The sequence below is a fragment of the Convolutriloba macropyga genome, chromosome 11 (assembly GCF_964194025.1).
Source record: "Convolutriloba macropyga chromosome 11, txConMacr16.3, whole genome shotgun sequence".
In the NCBI taxonomy this organism is placed as follows: Eukaryota; Metazoa; Xenacoelomorpha; order Acoela; family Convolutidae; genus Convolutriloba; species Convolutriloba macropyga.
The window spans coordinates 10,647,100-10,654,777 of record NC_134478.1 but is presented as its reverse complement, the minus strand read 5'-3'; positions in this window follow the sequence as shown (position 1 = coordinate 10,654,777).

The window sequence follows — 7,678 nt, the reverse complement described above, 5'->3', positions numbered from 1 at the left end:
ATCAGGGATGAACTGTTTCCACAGCCCCCCCCCACTGGTGGTAAAAATGCCCAGTGACAAAAACCAAGAATTGAAAATCTTTTATTCTCACAGCTTGTCCAGACATTCAAGTTTTTTTACTCTGATTACTTTGACCTATTGAACAATGTCATGATCAGAATATGGCCATCGTAAAGTACAGAACAGAAATTCTATGATTCAGCGCTGATTTAATATGTTGCTATGACAAGTGAAATGATTTTTTTGTTCAGTGGTTACTGATGGAAACAGGTAATAATTTAGTGTTCATATTCGCGGACCTGAACCAAATTTCGGAGATCAATGAAAAAGAGGGTTATTTGACTGTTCAGCTGTGGGTTTATTGTTTTTACTTGTCAGCGTCTGCCAAATGGAATGCGAGTGATTTTGAGGGGCATGAATTGTAACTGTTCCGGCGAATACATTCTGGACCGCAGATATTGGTAAGTTTAAGAGTTTGCGTTATTATTTTGTGTCACATTTTTTTGACAAATGGAAATTTTTATTAGCTGAAAGTTAAACATACCTGAATGCACCCTGCGGACGACCTCGACTGGTACTGTCACGGTGAGGTTCAGTATCCCAGCCTTAGGTAAGCGACCGAAGGTTTCTCTGATATCGGATGTCTTCAGCCTGAGGTACAGGCAAACAGGCCCTTCTTCTTCATCTGCACCAATTAGACAAATTCCAGTTTACATTTTATCAAATTGTTCACACATCGGAAAGTTATCCATCAAAAACATTAAATTGTCAATAAAACACAATAACAGGTTCCATCAGAAAAGAGTTCCAGGATTTGACTACATTTTCTTAGCGCTTTTTTCAAAACGCAGTTAACCGAATATTAAGGTTTTTTCGGAAAAAATTTTAGATAATGTATTGTTTGATTTGGTTCAAGTGCAAGAGGGCGACGATGCACAAACCAAAAGCCTTAAAGCAGCTATTCGGATGTTGATGAAGAAGGTCGAACAACAAGACGGTGTCATTGCTGAGCTGAAGATTAATCACCACTTGATGTATGAAAGTATCAAAGACCATACAAACGAAATTTATTCCTTGTCTGGACGAGTGATAGAGTTGGAGAGATATTCTAGAAAGTTGTGTCTCATATTCTCAAATGTGGAACTAGAAAACCCTGTAGCCACGGTACTATCAATTATGAAGAATTGTATGCAGATAAACATCAGTGAAGCAGACCTTGCCGCATGCCACCCACTACAGAACGGAAAACAACTTGGGCCCATTTTTGTTAAATTCATATATCATCATCATCGGGATCTAGCATGGAATCGACGAAGTTGGCTAAAGAACTTTCAAAACTCCGCAAAAGGGAAAATCTATATTGAAGACTGCTTAGCTCCCACTGATCGACAACTTCGTGTTGCTGCAAAGGAACAAGGCATCAGGACTATTGCCAGGAAGCAGCAAATCTTTGCAATCAATGAAAATATTCCCAATGCTAACCCTGTGAAAGTGCAATCTGTTGAAGAATTGGAAGATTTCTGAAAAACGGAGAGCTCAGCCCAAACGTCATCAAATATTGCCCGACGAATTGTTTACGAAATCCCACAAACTCCCATGTTCTCATCGCTGCCGACTCTAACCAGAAAGCCCAAAACTCCTATGTCTGACCCAAACAGGAAGAAACGTAGTCTGGGCGCAATTCTTTCTCCAGTGGATGAGTCAATCGAAACGCAAGAGCTTGCTGGAAGTGTTGCCAAATTTCTTGTTCCAGCCTTATTAAAAGCACTCAACCCCAGTAAAGTCCGACGAAGAACTTAGGACAGTGTCCAGGAAACAGAAGATGAGGAAATGGTCGATCTATCTGCCAAAGAAATTGCGGAACAGCAATTGTCAACTGTTTTTCGGAACGACTAATATAACCCATCTACTAAAAAACGGTCTAGGACTTGTTTAAGAGTTCTCCATCTAAATGTTAGGTCTATTCGAAAACACATAAATGACTTGAAAGCACTAGTGTACAGCCTTGAGTCCCAACCTGATATACTATGCTTAACTGAAACATGGCTTGGCGCCGGCGATGATGAAAACTGTTTTCGCGTTCCTGGCTACAAACAAAGCCTTATAAAAAACCGAAGTGGTAAAGGAGGAGGTGTCATGCTTCAAGTGAAAAGTAACTGTTCTATCCTGAATGATATTCATGTTAATTTTGATGAAGCAATTTGTGCAGATATTGAAAAATCAGGCTATAAGTTAAGAATCCTAGTTGTTTATAACAAGCCAAGGACCGACAAAATGGAATTCATTGACCTACTTGATCATAACTTGGAACAATTGTCACAGCCTTCCCTTCCTTTTGTGGTTTGCGGTGATTTAAATATAAATGTTTTGGAATCTAATCTGTTAGTGAACAGATATAAGACTTGCATCGAATCAAATGGTTTTGAGTTTTTTGATTTGGCACCTACCAGAATCACAAGTTCCACCTCCTCCTGTATTGATCATATCATGTATCAGAACAAAGTGAACCCAAATTCAGAAAAGCTTTCTTTTCAGTCTTTTTCGGATCACTTTCCGGTTGTTCTAACGTGGTCTTTCAAAACTGAATCATCACATAATCCAACTGTTTTTCGCGATTATTCGTTTCTTAAGAGCTCGGAATCGTTCGTTTGTTATGTAGAGGCTTTGAGTTGTGAACTCTCAAAAGACATCAGAAGATATAAGTCTCGAAAGTTGTGCCAATGATGCTTTCAATACTTTTAACTCTTGTTTCACCCGTGTTTTGAATCAATTTGCTCCTCTTATAAAAGCTTCAAATGCTGCAAAGTCTAATTCACCTATCTGGCTAAATAATCGGCTTAAGAATCTCCGCTCGAAAAAAAATCAAGTGCACAGACACTGGAAGAAAACATGGGATCAAACATCGTTTAATAAATTCCAAAAACTCCGCTCGACGTTCGAAGCGGAATTGAAAAAATCGAAAAAGCATTTTTATACTGAAAAATTAAATATTGTATTGGGGACTCAAGGCAAGTTTATAAGTTACTGAACGATATTAAAGGCTCCAACAATAGTACAAAAGTCGCTGCTCTCAACAACTGTACAGACTCTAGTGAAATTGCCCATAAGTTTAATGAGTACTTCACTGGCATTGCCAACGAGCTTCGGAAGTCACTTCCCAATGCTCCATGTAGTACAGAACTGGAAACTGTACAACATTCAATGTTCCTACGAAAGTTTTCTATGGCAGAAGTACTGGAGATTTTGATATCGTTCGAGAATAAATCTTCGTCTGGCGACGATAATGTTAACATGATCATCGTAAAAAAGTCCGCTTCCGTTATTGCTCCTTACTTAGAACTACTTATCAACTGTTCATTTGCACAAGGTGTGTTCCCTTCTGATTTAAAGCAAGCTTAGGTTATTCCTCTGCATAAAGGTGGATCTCGTTTAGATGAAAGTAATTACAGACCAATTTCTCTCTTAAAAGTTTGGAGTAAAATCTTTGAGAGGGCAATGTTTGTGCGATTATATCAGTATTTTGAGAATTTTAATTTGCTTTATGAAAAGCAATATGGTTTCCGCAAATAGCATAGTACAATTGATGCGCTGGTTAACTTTTCCGAAAAAGTAAGGCTCAATGAATTTAGAGGCCGTGTTACAAGTTTCTTTCTTGATTTAAAGAAAGCCTTTGACACTATTGACCATGGGATCCTCCTTAATAAGTTAAGCGCTTATGGCATTCGAGGCCTTGTTCATGCTTGGTTTGAGTCTTATCTGAGCAACCGCTCGCAAAAAGTAATTGTAAACGATAAATCGTCCGAATGGCTACCATTAAAGTTTGGAGTACCGCAAGGATCAATTCTTGGGCCTCTTCTGTTTATAATATATGTGAACGACCTACCCAAGATGTGCAGCAATGTTGATATCCTTCTTTTTGCTGATGACACAAACATCACTGCCATCGGTTGCTCAGACTCAGAAATTAGCATGGACCTTACTAAAATTGAAAAGTGGCTAATAGCCAATAAACTTGTGTAAAACTCAAAAACTTATCAATTAGACTTTAGAAGTGCTTCCAAACAGTCATTTATGTTGAACAACACTGCTATCACTGTTTTTCCTATGTGTAAGTACTTAGGTGTATGTTTGGATTCAAAATTTTCTTTTCAGTCTCATATTGATTCAGTAAGGCAAAGACTCGGAAAGCAATGTAGCATTATATCTAAACTGCGTCATTATGTTCCTCGTAAACAACTTTTGCGGTACTACGATAGTAACGTAAAGTCCATTATTCAGTATGGAATTTTGGTATACGGATGTTGTAGTTTTAGTAGTCTCTCTGCAGTTTTGGCTCTGCAGAAAAAGATATTGAAGTTTATCTTTTTCAGAAAACGGTGCGACTCCTCTACGGACCTGTTTGTTAATAATAGAATATTGACCTTGTACGAACTCCACTTGTATGAGCTACTAAAGTTTGTGCTGCGATCACTCTGTGGATTACATTCGGAGTCGTATTTAAATGAAATGTTTGTTTTTGAAAATTCTAATATTACCAGGCGTTCTAATACGGGATTTTTGAAAGTGCCATCATACAGAAAAAAAATTGAAAGGAATTCTGTTAAGTGCCGTGCAATCAAGTTATATAACCTTCTAGTAGATTCAGGTGTGTTTCCTAGCGATATTCGTTCGTACAATGCTTCAAATATTGTTAATTTTTATCACAAATTGAAAAACAGTTTTTTGGTCGATAACCCTGCTTTAGTTCACCTTATATTCGCAACCTAAATTCCCATGGGAAAGTTACCCCTTTGCCTGCATGCTACACGAGTACCCGAATGAAGTTGGCTTTCTGGTGAAAAAAAATGACCCTCTGAAACCTTCTAGTTTTCGAGATATCGACGTTTTTGTGATTTTTTTTCCGTTTTCAGTCAAAATGAGCATCAACGACACTTAGAATTTTTTTTTTAAAAAAAGTCTCCCCTTTTCTTCTTGCCTTCACCTGCGCCAGAGTCTCGTGTGGTTTTCTATGTAGCGCTACTTGCTGCAATTTTTTTCATTGTTTTGAATTTTACCAAAAAACTTGGTATATAGTTATACATGAATTTTTTTTTTGATTTAATACTATTTGGTTTAGTACCCCGTAGGGTAGGCTGTAAAGAGGATCTGTTGATCCCGTTGCCTGTCCTTTCCGAGTCTTATGCTTTAGCTTGTTGTTCGTTTCTGTAGTGTCTTCAATATATTCTGCTAAATTTTCATTATATGTATTTGTTTTGTACTCGGAAAAATAAATTCTTCTTCTTCTTCTTCTTCGATTTATAACTTGACAGCATGCAACATTAAGCAAGTGGTTATCTAAATTTAAAGGTTTTAGATTTAAAAAAACATGATAGCAACTGTATGTTTTAGTAGCCTTGGACGCAACACAAGCTAAGTACCAGTCATTTGACAAGCAAGTTGTCTATGGGGTGTCTGGCATGGTCCTGTTCTGGACTTCAATGATCACTCTCAACATTGGATGCTCATTTGACATTACGTCATTCCCCTTCGATGAGCATTCTTGCAATATACGACTGGGGTCATGGGTCTCGAGTAACAAGACCTACTCGATCGGTAGGTGTAAAAATTTTTCTCTGAGCACAAGATAAGTGATATATGTTTAAAAGAAGCTTAGGGCAATGAAAACAAATTTTCAATCAGAAACGCTGGATAACAGATAAATTGGCATTTGGAGGAAACATTTTTTCAGCTCTTCATGCCGCTGCAGAAATAAAACAATAAAATTTTCTCTAGAAAATGAACAAAATTCACTACTAAAAAAATTAATTAAACAAACCTTTCATTCCAAAAGACTGCAATATAACTGATAAGTTGGTTAGACGAAATCGTATTTTAGTATTCAACATATTTAACACCGTTTAGTAAGAGAAACAAAACACTTTAAGAAACATGAAAAACAGCAAAAATTATTTCCTGATCGGTATAGGTTCCTGGTGTTAAATTTATAAAAACAAAACTTGTCTTTCTTAGTTGTGCCTACATTTTATTTTATGAAAGGCAAAAAGAAAAAACTCATAAAAAACAAAGAAATTAAGTCAAAATATGTGATGCAAGTTTCATTTCAAGGTTTCAGCTATCCAAACAATTCTATTGAAAGAGTTTGTGATCTTTTTTCTGCGTTTGGTCAGGACTAAGTATCACGACAGAAGGCGCACTAAAGTTCATTAAAAGCTTAGAAAGTCCAACCGCAAAAACGAGTAGAAAAAACATACTTCAATTCCACCAATCCAAATTTTAATTTATTCTCATAGTAATAAGATGTATAGACGTTTCTAGATAAAAAATTAGTCAAGGGTAGCCATAAAAGATCAAAGTTTATTCTGAAAAAAAAATCAATTTAAAATTGATATCCTTCAAATGAACACAACTTGGATGAAAATGATCAATTGCAAACCAGACTGCTCGAGCACTGTAAAACTTTTAAAAGTCATAAAAAAAACGCTATAAAGCTTAAGATCAGCACAGAAAAATATTGATCACATTTGAATCCAAAAGTCTTGTACATGCCTAAAAAGCACAAAACGAAACCTGAGCGTAAATACTGTTGTCCTCGAAAAAAGAATAGAACCAAAATTTGCTGCGAGGAAGGCAAACCCAAAAAAAAATTAACCAGAACATTTCAATAACTACTCTCTTTCTCTCTCTCTCCTCTCTCTCTCTCTCTCTCTCTCTCTCTCTCTCTCTTTCTCTATCTTTCTCTCTCTCTCTCTCTCTCTCTCTCTCTCTCTCTCTCTCTCTCTTCTCTCTCTCTCTCTCTCTGTCGCTTTCTCTCTTCGTTCGCTCTCTCTCTCTCTCTCTCTCTCTCTCTCTATGGGAAAAAAATAGGAGCGAAAAAAAATTTAATAACTACTCTCTCTCTCTATCTCTCTCTCACACACACACACATACATATATATATGTATATATATATATATATATATACTCTCTCTCTCTCTCTCTCTCTCTCTCTCTCTCTCTCTCTCTCTATTCTCTCTATCTCTCTCACTCCCTCTCTTCTTTCACTCTCTCTCTCTCTCTCTATTACAAAAAATATGAGCGAAAAAAAAAACATTTTAATAACTACTCACTATCTCTCTCTCACACACACACACACTCTCTCTCTCTCCTTCTCTCTCTCTCTCTCTCTCTATCTCTCTCTCTCACTCCGTCGCTTCCTTCGCGCGCTCTCTCTCTCTCCATGAGAAAAATATATGAGCGATAGCAACTCTGTGTTAACTGACTTCCACTTTTGTTCAGCTGATCGACTTAAATACTTGTTTTTACGCTCGGCAGTTGTGGTTAAGGATTTAAAAAAGTGAATTTGCTCTTCTCGGAGTCGTGTGAAATACCGAGAACCATTGTGACTCAGTTTTTGTTGATTATTGAAATAATAGAATTTAAAATGATACTAAAGTTCAAGATCATTAGACCAGTTGATGTAGTTATTACTACACCTGAGTTGAAGGTAAATATCAGTAGCAAGCAATCATTAACGTAGCTGCGCCGAATGATATCCCTTTATAAACGGGTCCATTGTCGTCGAAAGAATGGGGGACAATCAGTAGTATTTCGGAACCAACATGCGTGCTCAACATTAAATTTAAAAATGCTATACACTGATGATAAATCATAAATAGAAAAATTGACGCATCTGCTGACT